At 54.1% G+C, this 19,405-nt stretch overlaps 1 long non-coding RNA gene across 2 annotated transcripts; it reads left to right on the forward strand.

The window, feature by feature from the left end:
* The first annotated feature begins 366 nt into the window (after positions 1–366).
* On the forward strand, positions 367–18,676 carry LOC135323754 (uncharacterized). Of its 2 annotated transcripts, none has more exons than XR_010385276.1 (4): positions 367–627; positions 1,483–1,668; positions 2,465–2,554; positions 17,835–18,676. It is a non-coding gene; the product is annotated as an uncharacterized LOC135323754 (long non-coding RNA). The 2 variants fall into 2 exon arrangements; XR_010385275.1 differs by lacking the exon at positions 17,835–18,676 and adding an exon at positions 3,356–3,443.
* The last annotated feature ends 729 nt before the right edge of the window (positions 18,677–19,405 follow it).

A 19,405-nucleotide genomic window follows, 5' to 3' on the forward strand; every position in this document is an offset into this window, starting at 1 on the left:
GGCAGGTCCCCTGAGGCCTGCGTGTCCTTGCAGCCCCTCCACTGTCACAGGGCCTCCCCTAGGCACGCGAAGCACTGCGAAAGGGCCCTTGCCCTGCACGGCCTCGCCCACACTGCTCCATGCCGCCGGTGGCCCCGCAGTGCGGGGAAGGGAGTGCTCCCCCCGCCCGGCCACCAGCCGCGCCCCGCCGCCGCGCGCCGGGACTGCAGCTCCCAGCATGCCGCGGGGCCCCGCGCATGCTCCCCACCGCCGCGGCGCGGCGGGACTGCAGCTCCCAGCATGCCGCGGGGCCCCGCGCATGCTCCCCACCGCCGCGGCGCGGCGGGACTACAGCTCCCAGCATGCCGCGGGGCCCCGCGCATGCTCCCCACCGCCGCGGCGCTTGGCCTGGCAGCGGCCGGGCGGTGGCGCAGGAAAGCGGCAAGGCAGCACTGCACAATTGTTCTGGTGGCACTGCTGGCTGGGAGACCGGCTGGGGCCGCCAGAGCTGGGTGCTGCTGGAGCGAGAGGTGCCAGCGGAGGGTCGCAGCTCCAGGAGGACTCTCGAAAGGAGCCATGGAGTACTATCTTGCTGCTGGCGCCCGAAATATAGATGGAGTGCTGAGCGCAAAGGAGAATAGGGGTGAGGTGCGTAGCGGGCAGATGGAGAGGGCTTAGCTTGGGAGGTGGCGGCCGTGCGGGCCTTCTCTGGGGCATCCAGTGTGTGTGGAGGAAACCAAGAGTGAGAGAAATAGGGTGAGGCCAGTGGAGGCGCTCAGGGAGTCCTGTCTGCCTGCCCATCCTGGATTCCAGCTCAGCAGGCAGGAGGGGTGGTGTGAAAGGACGTCAGGTTTGGTTTACAGGGTTTGGAGTTGCAGGGAAGGAGGTGACGTAGCAGAGAGCTGCTTTTGAATAGGCTGCTCTTTGCGCTCTCCCTGTTTGGAGTGTTCAAAGAGCATTTCTGGTAAGTGCTGCTGTTATGGAAAATTAGGCTCGCCAGCCACCGTAACAGGGTCCAACCCTAGGTTCCCGCTCAGGCAGAAGTCTGAAGCCAAATCAGAGTGAAATAAATTTTAGTGACACACATGCAGTAATTACATCTCGAGCTGGGTGCCTCTGAAGAGGGACCCCATTTGAACAAATCCCTGGGTAATTATACCCTTCCAGTCTAGTATCCACCCCATAGTTCTGAACCAATCATGGTATTAGAGTTCAGGGTCTTCCAGCTCCTGGCTGGTCCTTTCCGTAGTTTCCAGGTGTGTTCTTTACTTCTTATCTCGCTTCTGCATAGTTGTTGGTGGCTCTTTTACTCCCTTATCTTGTCCCTTGGAACCAGTCTTTGTGGTTACTTACTTCTGCGTAGCTGTCTGGCTCTTCTACTTCCTTATCTTGTCCTCCGGAATCAGTCTTGTGGTTCCTTTATTTCTTTCTTCTGTGTCCTAGGTTCAAATCCCTCTCCCTGCTGATGCTCATTCATGCTAAATTGCTTTTCTCTCTCTACAGCTGTGCAAGAAGGCTATTGAGATGGTGGCCTGAATGCCCATGAGCGTCTCTGTCTTTCTAGCTTGAGTGCAGAAGACAGCAGGTGTAGTAAGATGTACTGAGCTGCTGGACATCCCGCTCGGGGTCAAAATCCCTTTGTTGCCTGGCTCCCACCCTGTCTTCTGCCAGACCAAGCTGGGGGAAAAGGTAAAAGCAGTAGAAAGGGGAAGGAAAAGTCCCTTCTTGTTCATCATCTCCCTGCCCACACACACTGAGAGAGCTAGCAAAGAGATGGGAGATAACCACAAGACTGAAGCTGTAGGCCCTGGGCTTTTCCTCAGCTGAAGAGTCTCTCAAGCAGAGAAATCTTTCCTTTGGGTAAAATAGGGAGCTGAGCTAAGTGCTGAGCCAGGAATTACTCTAAAGCTCAGAGGCCTGAAAAAGCCACCCTATGGGCTGAGGAAGCTCAGAAGTGTCTTTGTGTCTTTCCTGATTCCTTCCTACCCTGCTCATGCTGTGGACGATACATTTAACACTTCACCAGCCATCCGGTTATTTTGCTTTGGGAGATCCACACTGTCACTTGCTGAGCACCGAGTACAACAGTCTGCACGACCTGCAGTCATGGGCCTACTACAAATGCAAAGATAACCTCCAGACACTAAAGAGAGGAGGTTACTTCACCAGCGATGGCAAAGTAGGTTGGACATCAGAGTGTTTTTCTCACTCTGCCCTCAGGCAGACCCGCTCTGGGAATTCCCACACCTGCTCTTCCAAGGCTGTGCCGTGCTCTTTGAGCACTGGCATAGCAGCTGGTGGGTGGCCTGGCAGCAGAGTGAGGAGCACTGCTCCCCCTGGGTGGGTGGGAGCAAAGGCCCCAGCTGCTGGGGAGGGCAGGGTGTGCAGGGGAGCAGCTCTTGCTGGGTTATTGCTGTTTCTGGGAAGGCAAGCCACATAGTTAGCGTGACAAGTCTTGGTGATTTCTCCCCTTGTCTCTCCACAGGTGGTTTGCACTCTGTGGGAGTTCAACGAATACAGGCAGTATCTGATGACACTCAAAACAGAGGCTGACAAAATGTGCCAGCGAGAACAAGTAAGTAAAGTGCAGTGTTCATAGGCCTGCTTCATGGTGCAGAGGGCTGGGGCTTCACTTATTTTATCTCAGCACGGCATGAACTGAAGAAGCAGCGAGGCCTGTGCTGGCAGGCCGGGCGTTCAGCTGTAGAAACGACTACCTGGTCCGAGCTGCGATAGTGCAGGATGCTAGGGATGGGGTGGGGTGGGGACAGGCAGGAAAGTCGTCCCTGAGTGCCCAGAGTGCCGAGGGAAGCCCTTCTCTTCTGCCCCGGGTGTATGGCTGAAGCGGAGCACTGCTCTGGGCCAGCATGAAGCCTCAGCATGCAGCGGTGTGAGAGCATTTCGTGGCAAAGGCGAGCTAAAACCTGGTGTCAACTTTCAGAAGGTGCTTCGATGACTGCTGGCAAAATTAAAGGATGTCCCCGAACCGCCAGAGGGGATGGACATTTCTCACCTCTGAGAGTGGCTGCTGCGGGAGCAAAGAGAGAGTTTGAGAGATGCTGAGAGGGAGATGAGGCACAGGTCAGAGACAGGACAAGCAAGGCTTGCTGTAGGAGCGGGCCTGTGGCCTGTCAGCGAGGTGCTGGCTGGAGCCTTGTCTTCCAGGAAACACCACCAGATTCCTGCGTGACCAGATGCTAATTGTGCCTACAGTGGCGCAGTCTGTGTTTGGAGCCTGGCAAAGCCAGCTGGAAGCTGTTTGGGGCACTTGAGCCAAGAACTCTGGAGCAGGATGATGGCAGTGGCTAAGCAGAAAAAGCTCTGGGCAAGACAGCTCCAGGTGCTCTGTTTCAGCCATCTTTATTTGTCTTTAAAGGTTTCTTGCCATGACTGTGCAGAGGATGGAGAAGCTTGAGGCCCTTAAAGAAGAGAAACGCCTCCTCCAGCAGGCTGAGCGAGACCAGGTGTGCCGGGTACTCTTCGTGGGCTCTTGTGCTCACGGACTCCCATGCTTAGCATAAATCCATTAGCTGCACTAAGTATTCCCAGGGTCCCTGTTGCTGCTTTCTCGTGTGGTGAGCAGCCAAACATGGAGCATCCCTGAAGGCGATAGTGCCAGTGCTTAGCCATTCATGGGTTACCTTCCTGCTGCAGGAGATCAAAGATTAGCTTAGAGGAGAGCCTGCTGTTGCCCGATTCTCATTAGCGGAACACATTCAATGCTGCCTGGCTCCATCAGGTGGAATGGCCTCTCAGAAAGCACGACAACAGCTGGGTGCTCCAGGAACAAGGATTTTTTTTTTTCTTGGTCTCACAACTAGCATTCTTCACATCAGTACTGGGAGAGGTGCAAACGAGCCTGCAATAAGAGGCAGAGGTGTCGTGAGAGCAGGCAGCACCCATGATGGGAGAGGAGTCCAGAGCAAAGTGTCCAGCACAATAACACAACCTCCTCCATCTCCTCTATCCATTTTGTTTGCCATTCACTCATCAGTTCCTCCTGGTTTCTGATACAGAAGTCTTTACGTGAAGAGCTGCATAGTGAAATCCGGACTACGCTGATAGGGACTACAAGGACAGAAGCCCAGGAGCTGGAAGAGGTGTCTGAGAGCATGCTGGAGGAAGTGCTGGAGAGGGTGAAAGAGCTGGATTGGTTGGTCCATGTTTTAAGGAGGGCTCCACTGGCAATCAGTGGAAGGTTGCTTGCTAGTGCTAGAAGGGCAGAGCCTTCTGAGACGACATCTCCAGATCTCCAGGAGGAAATTGGACTGGTGGCTAGAGAGATTGTAGCAACCGTTATTGATGCCTTAGGGAAGCATTTGGTATGCAGTGCATCAGATGCCTCTGAGCCCAGGCTGTCGGCCGGGCAGAGGGAGCCGTACGTAGCCGCACGAGCCAGGTGAGCTGGCAAACTGGAAGAAAGCAGGCTGAGGGCAGCTGAATTACCAGGCTATAACAGCAACTTCTCTGGCTTCTCTTGACAAAATCGCCAAAGATGCTGTTGAGAGGGTTGGATCCACCTTGGAATCGTTTGTAGCTTTGCAATTTGAACATCACTTGCACTGTCAATTTGCTGAAATCCTGAAGCTGCCCCTTGAGACTATTTCTAAGAGACAACTGCAGGCATGCCGGACACCTTTCTCAACCCGAGCGATGAAGGAAGTAGAAGCATCATGTAGAGCATCCAAACACTGGACAGCAGAAGCCACAAGGTTGCCCGTGTTGCAACCATTCCACAATGTTGCTGCCGTATCACGAGAGAGTAGCACGCTTGCAAGGCGTAGCATCCAAAATGCAATGTCCCAAGTTCAGCAAGTCCATTCAGAAGGAAATGTGTATGCTGCAATTGTTGTCCATGATGCTCTGGAAACCCTGAAGCAGCAGCAGCAGAAGTTAGAAAAAGACATGAATGCAAAGGCAAGATCCTTCAAGGACACTTCAGAAGAAAGCACCATGGAGAGTGGGCTAGTGGAGTTGCTGTTAGATCAATGCGGTCAACCTCTGACTGCTGTTGCTTCAGGAGTGAATTGTGGGAGGCAGGTCGCAAAGCAGCCCAGCCCAAGAGATGGGGATGAGAGCTATCCAAGGCTGGGCTTCCTAAGGCCAAGAGGAAAGAGAATTCCTGCTAGAAAATTAGAGAGGAGTGAGCCAAGAATGAAGCTCCCACCTGTCTGCATCCCTGGAATGGTCATGCCTTCAGAGGCAGAAGCACACTTTGAAGAGGACCTGCCATGTAATCTCCTCCTGTCTGTTCTCCGAGGCTCTGAGCAAGATGCTCAGGGCCCACCAGAAGGCATTCAGAAGCCTCTGTGTTACCCCTCAGCACTCACATCGAGACCTTACACTCCTGTGTTGGAACCCCTACCTGAACCAAGGCCAGGAAGCCTGTGAGACACCTTCCCGTCCGTGGGCCAACAGTTTTCCAGAAAGCCAAGCCCTCCGTTGGCTCCAAAGCTCCCTTCCTGTAGAGGATCCTGGAAGAGACGCATGCGTGTGAAGCTTGTGCCGTGCAAGCTGGAGCAATGGGCGTCAGGAGCGAGGGCATTAGCTGGGAGGCTGATGCTGAGAAGTCACAGTCAGCAGGAGAAGTGAGGGAGATGCTCGGACTCTTGAACAGTCAGTGGGGAAAAGAACATGCAGGGAGCACATCGCAGAGGACTGTGCTGCACACCACTCCTGCTGCCTTTCCCAGGCAGAACTCTCGGCACCCTGTGCTGCTCATGCCCCTGTCGCTCCCTGGCTCCCTCTCAGCCACTGGGGCTGCTACTGGTACCAACTTGCATGTCAGCGGAGAACACGCCTCACTGTGTGGCACAGCCCCTCTGGCTGCCTGCCCAAGGGTCTTCCAACAGAGCTGCTGCCCACAGCCAGAGAGCCCCCAGGGAGGGCCTCCCCCTGGCCCCTCATCCCCACTGAGAGCTTGTCTGGCCTCCCAACTTCAGAGCCACCACCTCCTGCATAAGCGATGCGGACAGTCTGGCCACCTGCTCCGTCTTCCACCTGTTGTGGGCACCGCAGAGGTTTGGCCACAGTGGGGGCAGGGACACCGGCATCCTCTGGGGCTGGCGCCATGCCCAGCAGCTGTGGCCACCTAAGCGATATTTTCATGTGGCTCACAGACCTGGGGAGTTTCATCTGGCAAGGGATGTCAAGGAGAACAAGAAGGGCTTCTTTAAATACATCGGTAACAAAAGGAAAAGTAGGGGGAAAGGTGGGCCTGCTGCTGAATGGGGAAGGGGCCTTCAGGACAGAGAATACAGAAAAGGCCGAGGTACTGAATGCCTTCCTTGCTTCAGTCTTTAACATTATGCACAGGCCAAGAAACCAAAACAACAAAGCTGTGCAATGCAGACCTACACAGAAACAGTGTACAGGGACACCGGGGAAAAAGACATGACCCCTGATGTGATCATGCAGCCCTTGGCCTCATGCTAGTGCAGAGCTGACCCCACAACACAGCGCTACTGCTCTGTTAAGGCACTACTGACATGCCCCAGATGAGCACAGTGTCCCTGTGGAGATGGTGACCCCCACACTGTCCCTTCAGAGGCATCCCCTCATGACCCTTTAGGACTCACAGCTGGAAACAGAGATGAGATGATCCCGGCCTCTGCTCCTCCTGGCATCTCTCCTGCCCCACAGCCTCACTCTTCAGTGCCGTCCGTAGCTCTAGCAGCAGTGTTTCTTCCAAACGCTCCCCTCTGGCCCCAGTCTCACCCAGGCCCTTTCTGCAGTTTCTCTCTTCCTCCCATCGCTAACTCCTCCCTCCATCCCTCTCTCTCTACACCTCTTTTTGCTGAAATCCCACAGAAAATTAATGGGGATGGGGGAGGGGGGGATGACTAGGACAGGAGATAGCACACACTCTCACCGCCCTCAGCTCTCCCTATGCCTCCTGAGGGAAAAGTTGACCAGGAAAACCTCAGGCAGAGAAGGCCCTGAGGGCCTCTGCCCTTTCCGTGGGGTTCAGTATACTGAATTATTAACAGATTTTGCCTTTCCATTTTTCATTTCTCTGCAGCAAAAAATAGTGCACTCAACTTTACACACTGCATTTATGAGGCATCATCTCCTCTCTGAAGTCTGGTTTCAAAGCTAGAAGTTGTGAATGAATACCTTCCTTTTGGAAAAGCTCTGAAGCAGGGAGTGTTTGAGGTAGATTAATGCATAGGACAGGAAGAGCTGCAAGTCACTGAATAAAATATCGCTGGTTCAGCCCACTTCCAGTTAACTCCAGCTCACATTTTGTTTCCCAGTAAGAGCAGAGCAGGGTGTTACAGTGTTTCCTGGCCAGGCTATGTCTTTGCTAGAGGCAGGTCAATCCATTGCGAGACATGTTAAGATGTAATGGCAGCTTTTAAGCTACAGATGAAAAATGGAGTTTGGACAATCACAGCATCCCACTGGCACCCCCCGTCAGTCCTACATCAGTCAGCTGAAATTTCACGACCAAGTCAGTCTCTTTCCAAGGAAAAATCACAGATTGAGGTGTCAGGGTTCTCAGTTGTGCTTTATATTGTTAAAGGCAGGGTGAGCTTGGTGGCACATATTTGGCAGGCAAACATCCTCCACAGCAAGGTGTAGTCACAGCTGGCTGTGGAGTGTGCCTGCACATGCCATTCCAGATGTGTGCAGCGGTGCCCCGGGAGAAGGGTGGTGCTGTACGGTTGGACATTTGCCCGTCTGCACGGCGCCCAGTGTCCCTGTCACTCTCTACCCCACACAGTGCAAGGCCAGGGGTATCAGAAGGGTGGGGGCCATGCTGGGCAGCTCCCAAAGGTGGGTGCCAGCCTGCAGGGCAGGTCCCAGCTGATGCTGTCCCTCTTGAGCAGGACCAGGCAGAGCAACGCGAGCTGCAGGCAGGCAAGGAACACAAACAGCTTCCTGCAGGCCAGGAGAGGGTTAAGACAGCGGATGTGAGAAATCTGTCTCATCTGTTTCCAGACATCATCTGCAGATGCCACCAGGCCAGCAACTGGCACCCTGCACCATGCTGGGCACACCACTCCCCTGCCCCGTTCCTGGGCCTCACGTTAAGGGCCCAAGCATCTTGCCTCTGCTCTTTATCTCCCTACTGAGCCCAGAAACAACCACCACCTCCGCAACCCAGGGAGAAGGGATCCTGAGAAATGTCAGTGTTGAGAAGTGAGAAGCTGATGGATGCCTTGGGACCACTAGCCTGGGCATCCCACCCCCCGCAAATGAGCCCTGGCACACCAAGTCCCACGCGGCAACTCACTGCAGCCAAAAAGTGATCCCATGCCTCTTTGCCACCAGCTGCTCCTCCTGCAGGTCAAGGCACAGCAGGACATGTGTTGGTGTGGGCAAGACTGCTGGGCCTTGGGGGCTCAGACCCCCACCCTCATCCCCACTGAGACCAGTGCCCCCAAAGCCAACGGGTGCCCTGCACACCCTTTCTTCCCCAAGGCCCACGTCGGGCTTGTCCGTCCTACCAACTTCACAGCCACCATCTCCCGCATAAATGACGTGGACAGCCTGGCCGCCTGCTCCGTCTTCCACCTGTTGTGGGCACCACAGGCAGTTGGGGTGTGAGGAGCGAGCTCGGCCGGCATTGGGACCACCAGATGGGGAACAGGGACCCAGGGTGCTGGACAGCCTCTGCCTGGGCTGAGGCAAGGCACCCCAGGCTCCCAGCATCAAAAATACCCTTCCCTCTACTCCCTTCTCACTTCAGGCTTGGAGGGCATTTAGGAGAGGCTTATAGCTCCTCCGAGTTGTTCAGAGCTGCTTCAAAGAGCCAGCCAGGGTTTGGGTTGTTTGTTTGTTTTTTTTTTCTTTTCACCAGGTGCTTTGGAAAAGGCACTGGGCCCTTCCGAGAAGGTTTGGAGGACTTGAAGGGAGGCTGAAAGCTGTTGTAGAGCCCCTTAGGGCTGTCCAGAGCTGTTCAGCACTCCTCAGAGGATTTTAGAGCTTGCGCAAGTGGTTGACCGCTGTTTAGGGAAGGTCTGAAGCCACACGGAGGCTGTTGGGAGTGCTCCAGAGGCATTCTAGTGGGGTTGGGAGCAGCTTAGATGTCATCAGAGGAGGATTAGATCAGGGGCTCTGTTGTCCAGGATTGGCACAGCCCTTCCCAAGCTGGGACTGGGGACACAGAGACCTGGGAGCTGCACAGAGCCCTGCCCCCACAGGTTGGGCATGGGGGCCTGTCACCACTCACCCCACTGTCTGCCCTTGGAGGCCCTCGCGTCTCTCCCAGAGGCACTTGTGTTCTTTCCTCAGCATCTGGACAAAGGAAGGGCCCTGCTCAGTAGTCCACGCCAAGCGCACTGTGAGGGGGCTTTCCCCACACAAAGACCTTGTCCCGCCTTGCTTCCTATGCCTACTACCTTCTCCATCTCAGCCTGCTCCTGCAGGGCCTCTGCCAGCTTGGCTGCTGACTGCTTCTCCTGCAAAGCAACCGGGGCACGTTGCAAAGAGCCGAGGTGGGACTGGCGATCCCCAGTCAGTCTCCAGGGCACTGCGAGGCCAGCCGGGGCCAGGGAGGCATGGACACAGGCATCCTTGGGGGCTGGCACCACACTCAGCAGCTCTGCCCACCTAAGCGATATTTTCATGGGGCTTACAGACCTGATGGAGCGCCTTCCGGGCTGCGTCTCCCTCTGCCTTCACCTCAGTCAGCTCTGTCTGGGAGACAAGAGGCAGTGGAAGCATCTCAGTGGGGGGAGCTGGAGGACCCCCAGCAGACCAGTGTGGGCTCTAGGCCCAGGGCCCTGGCTGAGACTGGGCGTCCCCAAACCACGCAATCCCCCCACCCCCTCAGGGTCCCTGTCACACATGTCTCTGGACAGCCAGCTAGATTACCCAAACCACCTGGTTCCCCCACAACTCTTCTGGGGAGCCTGCAGACCCACATCAGGGTCCCCCCACCACCCCAGGCACCCTGTGGGTACCCCAACATGCCCATCTCTGACCCCTCTGGTCAGAGGAAGGCAGCTTTTGGAAGGCAGCTACGCTAATTTTAATCAGCAGACTTCAGTTAGAGTACATCCGTCACTTGCTCAACTTCTGAGAATTGGCATTAAGGAATAGTGCTTAAAAGATGAAACAGGTCACTCTCATGCTGATTATTTTTTCATGAATACGTAAAGAAAAATCTTAACTAGATGTGTTTCTCATCGGATGCTTTGAAAGTGTGTGTTCTGGAAACACCCTTCCGGCTGCTTCCAGGGTCACAGGTCTTGGGGCGAAGCAAGAGGCCTGCAGCAAACACAACGGCTAGAGCACGGCAGGACATGCAGGGACGGCCTCTCTCAGACACACTCTGAAATGCCATTTTCAGAACAACAGACACCATTGGGAAGGGCACCTCACAAGGACACCAGCAGCCTGCTCAGACTTTACCCAGGAGCTCCCAAACGCAGCTCTGAGCAGCACCTGGGGGCTGCGGTGGCAGCAGCAGTTCAGGGAAACACTTGACAACGGGTCTCAGACCCACAACAGGGCCAAAGTTTCCTGCACCCAAAACCCCACCCAGCCGCCCCGGACAAGCTGCTTGGGGGCAGGCCGGCACGTCTGGCTGAGCAGGGCAGCTCCCCCTCTGTCCTAGGGTGCTTTGTCCCATGGTCACGGCCTTACGGAGGGCACAGGGAAGACAGAGCCCGATTTTCTTGGAGGTGCACACTAATAGCCGAAGAGGCAACAGGGACAAATTGGACAATGGGAAATTCTTCTTAGAAGAATTCCATGAGGGTGGCTGAACTGTGGCACAGGGATCCAGAGAGGTTCTCAAATCTCCATCCTTGCAGATAATCAAAACTACACTGGCAAAGGTCCCAAGATACCTCCTCCACTGGAACCTGCCTTGAGCAGGGTGTTGGATCCCTACCTCCAGATGTCTCCCCCACTGCAGGCTCAAGGAATCTGCTATTCTGAGACTCTTTCCAAAGGGACCAGCGGCTTTGGAGATGCTGCCTCCACCACTGACCAAGGACAGGTGTCTCAGAAACACCTATCGCCCTGAAAGGCCCGACTTCCTGTGAGGTGGCATCTCCCTTGTCTGCAAGGGTCTGGGTAGGCACCAAGTGGAGAAGTGGCTCTGACTGCTTTGATTAATTACCCGTCTCTTGGATGGATTGGAATCGATTAGGGTCTGAGATGCAAAGATGCAGTGAGGTTCAACAGAAAGCCTTGAGGCAGTGAGAAGAGAACTTTCTCCAGCAGAGTCAGTAAAATCCCAAAGACTCACGGAAGCATCAAGACCTTCACAAACTGAAAGCCTGCACCTCAGCAGACAGAAACCACCAAACTGTGAGCATCCCTGGCTCGCACCAGGATGCTCCAAGGAGGGAACACGGTCACCAACAGTCCTCACCCAGGTCTCCCAGAAGGACATCAGGGTGGCAGGCTGGGCTCTGGGAGCAGAGAACTGCTCTCTCCAGCCACCTCCTCCCACGCTCAGCAGCAAAACACTGGGGCCACCACCTGGCCCCACCACAGGGTACCCTGCACTGTAACACACTGCTACCCCCACACCAAGAGACCTCGCAAGTGCATACCCCCACCACATGCTTGCTGCTGGCCTATGGGCTTCAGAGACAGAAGTTTCCTCAGAATGACTTCCCCAGCCATGAACTACTGCTGGCCTATCAGGAACTCTGACAAAAGAGACCTCACACTCAATGCCTGTGCCTGACTGCCTGCTGCTGACCTACCAGGGACTCAGAAAGAGGTGACCTCCCAGTCACCTTCACAGCCATGTCTCTGTCACTGGCCTGCAAGCCTCTAAGACAGAAGATCCCTCACTATAAGTTCCCCAGCCATGAGCCAAATCTTGGCTTATCAGCTGCTCAGGCAGAAACGATCTCAAAAACACAAATCCCAGCCGTGGACCTGCTCTTGCCCTATCAACCTCTCAGGTAGAAATGACCTCACAATCACCTTTCCAGCCACATGTCTGCTGCTATCCAATCAGGTCATTGCTCAGAAGTGACCTCACTCAATCAGCAGCCAAGCCTTCTTCCTCCTGCTGGCCTAGCAGGTACTCAGGCAGAAATGACTTTGTCATCAACAGCCGAGCCATGTGCCTCCTGCTGGCCTATCAGCTACTTACAAAGAATTGCCTTGACACTAGTGATTTTCTGACATAGCTCTCATAGACAGTGGTGACCTCACCACCCACACCCTGACCATGTGGCTGTTGCCACCTGCAGCTTCCCCTGCCCTCCCCAAGGCAGAGCCAGCTACTGAACGGCCTCCCTAATTCACTTCATGGCTTCACAGTTCTCATAGTGCAGCAAAATACCCATTACGTATCAGTTACTACCTCAGAAGATTAGCTTTTGCCTAGGTAGTCTCTACACGCAGCACATTAAACTTAGGAATTGGAAAAAGGCCTGCAATGGAAATTGTATTGCCGATTGTATTGGCAACATTTTCAAAAAGGATGATTCCACGGGATGAGCAATTAAGAAGCTGAAGATAGCTGGGCCTCATGTCCCAGGCAGAGCGAGAAGCCTTCCCGCAACTCCGAAGTCTAGTTCCTTCCCCAGTGCTGAACAAACACAGCAAATCCTCTACACAGCAGGGACAAGCATTCTCCTATTTTATGCCCTGACAATTTGAGACACAGGGAATGAGTTGGGCCAGGGCATTTCAGTTGGTGAAACCAGCAGAGCAATTCAGCAACTCTTCACCCTGACCAGTGAGTATGGAAATAGCAGCAAGTGGGAGGACTGGCCACTCATGAACTCTACAGGGCATGTGAAACGCAAAACAGCTCACAGTTACAGAGGTGTTCTGGAAACACCCTTCCGGCTGCTTCCAGGGTCACAGGTCTCGGGGCGAAGCAAGAGGCCCGGAGCAAAAACAACGGCTAGAGCACGGCAGGACATGCGGGGACGGCCTCTCTCAGACACACTCTGAAATGCCATTTTCAGAACAACAGACACCATTGGGAAGGGCACCTCACAAGGACACCAGCAGCCTGCTCAGACTTTGCCCAGGAGCTCCCAAACGCAGCTCTGAGCAGCACCTGGGGGCTGCGGTGGCAGCAGCAGTTCAGGGAAACACTTGACAACGGGTCTCAGACCCACAACAGGGCCAAAGTTTCCTGCACCCAAAACCCCACCCAGCCGCCCCAGAGAAGCTGCTCGGGGGCAGGCTGGCACGTCTGGCTGAGCAGGGCAGCTCCCCCTCTGTCCTAGGGCGCTTTGTCCCATGGTCATGGCCCCACCAGCCCCTGCTGCGGCTCCTGCAGGAAAGCAGCCCCGGGCCAGCACCGCTGCCACCGCCCCCGCATGAGGGCACCCACCAGCATGTGAATGTGCCCACAGCCCCACCAGCCCCGGGGGCTGCTCCCTCTGCCCTGCTTGGCTCCCTCTCCTCTCTCACTTCTCTTTCTCGCCTTTTCCCTTTCGTCTCTCTTCCCCTCGCTCCCTCTCCCTCTTCTCTCTCTTCTCTCCTCCACATCAGGCCCTGCCACTTCCTCCCCCACCCCCTGGGAGGGCCCCCATACTTGGCTCTGAATGGCTGACAGAGCCATCAGTCAAACCTAGCCCCGCCAACAGCCCCTCTTGCCAGTCAACAGGAGGGCTGCACTGGGAGTGTTGCCATGGCAACAGTGTAGCCCCCAGTGACCCGCGGGGCAGCCCTCCTGGCCCGGGATGCCATGTTGTGGGCGGCAGTGCGGGGCATTGCGAGGCGTGGCAGGGCCTGGGGGCACCCTGGCCCCATGTGCCAGGGCAGCGTGGGGCCGCTTGTCCCAGCTGCTGCCCGGCAGGGACCTGGGCTCTGCCGCAGGTGCCCTGTGGGGCTCCTGGCTGCCCTGCGCCATGCGGGGCATGCGGGCTGTGGGGGAGCAGCCACGAGGTCTGTGCTGGTGCTGGCCCTGGTGCCAGCACGGGGCCCCTGGGCATGGCTGGGGCGCCAGAGCCCACAGGCAGTGTCCAGCTGCCCCCAGGGCAGGGCAGGGCAGGGCAGGGCAGGGGAGGGCAGGGCAGCGTCCTCTCGCCCCTTCAGCCCCAGCCCCCTCCCCATGGCAGCCCTGGGGCTCGGCAGCCCTCCCTCTGCACCTGGCCGGGCTGTGCTGTGGAGTGGCCAGGGGCTGCTCTCTGTGGGGCTGGGCTGGGCCCCGGCAGGTCGCTCCGGATGGCAGAGGAGCCCATGCGGGCATGGGGCAGCAATGGGAGACTGGGCCTGCCGGTGGTGTGGGGCCCGGAGGAGGCCTGGTTTAGATGCCTGTGTTGGACTCAGCCCAGCCCTGCCCACCACAGCTCAAAGAAAAATGTTTGGGATCAGCCAGGACTTAGGGGATGGCAGTGGCACCCCCAGCTGTTTCCAAGCTGCTCTCCCAAGCATCTTTTCCTTTGGGTGCGGAGGTTTGACACCAGTTTGCAGGAGGACAGGGGCTGTGGCCATCTGGAGATGGCATCTCTGAGCCCAAGACATGCTCTGCCACATTGGTAGCATCAAAGGATCCAGGGCGAAAGAACAGAGATTCTCCCAAACATGTAGAGGCTTTGGGCTGATTACAAGGTGAAAGTTTCATTTCCTGCATGGGCATTTCCAGCAGGTTCCTGAGAGCCCCATGGGAGCCACAGGCCACCCCAGCCTCTGGGATGCAGGACCCTTTTCATCCCAGAGCCAGATCCCAAAGGGGGGCCCAATCCCAGGCAAACCTGGCCATGGATTGCCCCAGCTCCCACAAGGCGATGGCACAACGAGAGCCTTGGGGCTCAGGGCAGCCCCAGCCCCAGGACGCAGGAGTCCTGGCTGCCACATTGTCCCCCAAGCCAGTCAGGACCCTGTAGCAGGGCTCTTGCAGCAGCCCCCAGCCCTGTCCAGCCACCCCCACAGCCCGGGATCCACAGGCCTTTTTGCAACTAACGGTCTCTATGCAACCCCTCAGGAAGGAGCTCCCAAAGCCCTTACCCTCAGTGCAGAGCCACAGGAGTGCTGGCAACAAGGAACTGTGGTCTGGGCTGATGGTGTTGGTCCAGCAGTCCTCCATCTCACTTGCCCCCTTGCCCTCGGCTCGCCTCTCCAGATGAGGAGGAAGGATGCTCTTCCCGTCTTGTCACCCAAAACTCTTCTCCAGCATGCCCCTGCTCCTCTGCCTGTCGGTGTGGGGCCCCAGCATGGCTCCTGTCCCCTCTGCTTGCCACAGAGTGGCTCCAAAGGGCAGTGACAGGTAGCACATCAGGAGTGCCTAGCAGTGGCTGGGCCTCACAGGGAAGGGAGTCCTCATCAAGGTTTCTTCATCTGTAGTGCTTCAGATAGGGATGATATGCCAGAAAAGAGCAAACGTACTGTGACCGCAGGGTGGGCAAGAGAGTGTCATATACTGGCGGAGAAAGACATTCTGAGTTCATGAGGGGTTAAACAGGATAGATTTAATTAAGGACTGACTGACACTCCAGACTGCACCGGGAGGAGGGGGTCGCTGCCAGGAGGGGTCGCTGCCAGGAGGCTGCTAGACGCGCAGGTTGGACACACAGGTCAGATGCCCAGGTGGGACCTCCCTGTGTATTCCAAGGGCCCTGTTTTATCTACTAGAACTATTTCCTTATTTCAGCTGTGCTAACCATGAGAAACTACTGTCTGGGAAGCAGCTAGACATTGCTGACAAAAAGGAATATGCATGCCTGGCCCTCATGGGAATTTGGTCAGTGTGTAGTTTTGCATGCTGGGGCTGCTGCCATGTACTCTGCCAGTCCTTGATTCCTCACCAGATCTTCCACAGGTGTTCTCACTACACTCCAACCCCGACTGACAGAGGCCTGGTGTTGGTGCCACTAGCGTATGGACAAGCCTTTCCACTATTAGCCTAACTAAACAGCTAAGGTGTACAAACAACTAAATCGTAGTGAATATATACATATATATGTACATAGTAAATTACAACAGGTATGCATACAAAACTAATCAGCCCAGAAGACCAGGAGCATAATGCGTTTTCCCTATAGTCCCAAATTTGACAGCCATGATGGAAGTCACTGCCAGGGGGTGTCCCACGCTGATTCTTCGGACTTCATATTGTGTAGTATTTGAAGCAGGCTCTTTATCTTGTGCATGTTGGGTTTGACGTGCTCACCGCAGTGCCAGTCAGAGTGCAGGGTTAGGATGGAGAGCAGCAATGTCATGGTTCTGCTTGGCATATTCATCAGGTCACGGTTCTCTGGGCGAGAGTCTCCTAGAAGGGACATAGACTGGGACACGTTCCCCTTTGACACCAGGTGGGTGTCTCCTGGCCCATCAGCAATGATTTCCCCTTCTGGCTGTTCAGGTTTAGCCAGATCATGCACCCACACACTATGACCTGTAGACTTGAAACCGCCTGGCTGCTGGGCGGGCCACAGGGAATCTTTTTCCTGGGTAATGGGGACCCCTATCTGCTCACATATCGGTTAGGCTATTTGGTCTCCCTGTGTACATTGCAGGGGCTGGGATCCAGTGTAATGGGTCACAACTTTCACCTCCTCAAGGTGGGGGTCATCTTTCAGAATGGGTAACACTTCTGAGGTCTGTCCAGTCCCAAGTTTTCTTAGACTAGAGGCGTAGGAGTTGCCTCTCTCTCCTGGTAACAGAGGCTTCTTTGGGAGTACTACCAATAACATAATCAGCACGGACCCTCTTCTAATCTGGCAGTATCCTAGAAACTCTTTGCTTGTAATGCAGTAGTAGCTCCCGATCAGCCCTTAATTAACCATCCAATTAACCGCCTCAATCCAGTGAAATATGGAAGGAGGTGGTGGTGTCCTGCTCTCTCCCTCCCAAAGGACTCATTGCCTTGGGGATCTCTGTTGCAACCCACACATGGCACACTACTCCAGGCCCCAAAGCAAGACATCCAGGGCTGCTTGTGGTTAGACACCTGAGCTCTGCCTGAAAAGGTGAAGGAAGAAAGGTGAAGAAATATTTTTTCAATATTTCAATATTCAATAAAAAATATGGACACACTTGCCTCAGCTAAAATGATTGAATAATTTTAATACAAATGTCAATGTTTTCCCATGATGAAATAGTGGAAATTTTGAGGAAGGGTATGAATAGCAGGAGAAGAAATATTGATAGGCCCCCTCAACTTGCATTACTACTGCTCTGTCTATTATGCTGTGGATGTAATCTCAGTAATCTCCCACATGTTTTCACATGCCCTGATTAAAATGATCATTTCTAAAGTTCCCTTTGCATCAGACTATCTGGACATAGGCATTTTCCACAGTTTTCCACTTCTCCTTCTCCACTTGCTTTGTATCCATTCAGATGCCTCTCAGCTCTCCAGTTGCTGCTCTGAGCTTCAGGGAGTCTGAACCTTGCCTCATCTTTCAGGAGTCTAGTTGTCTCTTTAACCAACTCCATAGCTGTGTTTCTATCTATCCTTTCCTATCTATCTGCCTAAAACATTTCAAGAGGGATTATTCCTTGTGGAAAGCAGCCATCAGTGGAGCCATTTTGGGCTTAATGAACATACGGTTGAGGAGTATTTCTAGTGTTTAATTAAACTGTTTCATTTTTTATTTTTGTTTGTAATGAAGAGAAATCCTCCTGTGTCCACAGCTAGTTGTCTAAAGAAAGCAGGTGGGAATTGGTGCTTAGGAGCTGCAACATTCAGCTACAGACTGGAGTGGAAAAAGGTTAGATTTTAACAAGAGTGATATTAGTCCCCAGTGGCTGAAGAGAGAAATGGCAGGGTTGGGGAGGTGAGGAGGAAGGTTGTCCATACATGTCTCGTGTCAAAAATTCTGCTTTTCTTACACCTCAGGATTCATTAGGAGACACTCTGGATCAGTGTCAGTTGGAGAATGGGCATATCACTTATTCTGTAAGCTGAAAAATAAAGAAAACTTAACAAGCAGAAATCCTTTCTTTTTTCTTTTCTTTTTTTTTTTTTTTAGGTGCTCACTGAAATCTTCCTCTTGTAAATACTCTCTGGAAACCTCTCCAATTCTCCAATTCCGTTCTGAAGAACTGAAAGAAATTATGAAGGGTGACATGGATTGTTAGGGCTTTTTGCATTTTAAGGACCTCTCTGGTGTATTTGGTGCTGAGTCCATGAAGCTCAGATACTGAGAAGAGGCTGAACAAACCCCTCAAGAAGTTAAAGGCATGTGGAGGACAGATAAGTGAACTTTTGCCCTAGACATTTCTTGGTACATAAGATATGAACCTTGCTGCACACTTTGCAAATTCTGCAGGAAACCGTAACTACAAGCAAGCCATCCATTTTCATCTGCTCCCAGCGGAAACAGGACTGAGATGGTGTTTTTCCCATTGTACAAGCAAGCCATCTGTTTCTAGAGGAAACAGGACCGAGATGCTACGACCACCTGGGACACACTGAGCCTGCACTGAACCAGACCATGCTGCATCACGTCCACCATGCATATGCATGAGGTTTCTTGGAAACGGGTGGAGATTTTGGGACTTGGACTGTATAAAAATGGTACCACCCAAAGCTAAGTAGGGGTCCCACCTACCACAAAACGGGACGCCCCCACTGCCGAGACTCCCAAAGGAAGAGGATCAACGGGACGCCATTGGATCCATGGGTGGTGATATCTCTTTCTCTCTCTCCCTCTCTCTCTCTCTTTTTGATGAATGTTGGTGAGATCTCTTCGAAACGTGTGGCACGGGACTTGTCTATCTAGTTGAAGTAATCGCTATTGAATTACCATATTTTAACCACATGCCTTATCTTTTGTGTTAATAAGTCATAAAACTGGTTGGCTGGTGTCGTTTCACCTTAATTCAGTCCAAGAGCATCATGAACTTGGTTGTTGGTCCCAAGGGGAGGGAGGTCATCCTAAACGACTCCTTTTGGGCTGCGACAAGTCAGAAGAAAACGTTAAAGTTTCTTGGAGTATTAATGAGTCCCACTGAGGGCCACTACCCACAAAACCTCCCCAGGGGCTCATTAGAGCAGAAATCTGAAGGCACCGATGGCAGGCAGGCAAAGGCAATGTGCAGGTGGCTCTGATGCTGAGTAAACCTTGATGTGTTTTATCAAGCAGAACAGCCAAGCCCCATACTCAGCCTCTGGGTAGCGTGATCCTTTTTCCTCACACTTTGCTCAGGGCTCTTCCTGGGGCAGTGTGAGGGTGGGGATGTGTAACATTGAGTGCAGGACAATGGCATGGCACCTCCTGGGCTCCGTGGGGGCAAGGAGTCAGCAAGGCCACAGTGCTTGAAGGAAACAGCATCTTCTCATAGGCCTTGGTGCAGAAACAACAGCTATAGCCAAGAGGACAAAGACCTCAGCTCTGTTGGAGGCTTTCAGCCTTGGCTGTCCCCTCGGCTGTCTCCACCACAGGCTGTCCTACGTTGTCCCACACCTGTGCCTGTTTCCCTACAGCCTGTAGACACCCAACTTGCTTCCTCACCTTGCTCTGATCTTGCCATCTCCCCACCTTTACTGATGCCTCTGCTCATTCTTGCTTTCTCTTGAAACACAAAGCCAGGGGTTGAT

The sequence above is a fragment of the Dromaius novaehollandiae genome, chromosome 27, assembly GCF_036370855.1.
Source record: "Dromaius novaehollandiae isolate bDroNov1 chromosome 27, bDroNov1.hap1, whole genome shotgun sequence".
NCBI classification, from domain to species: domain Eukaryota; kingdom Metazoa; phylum Chordata; class Aves; order Casuariiformes; family Dromaiidae; genus Dromaius; species Dromaius novaehollandiae.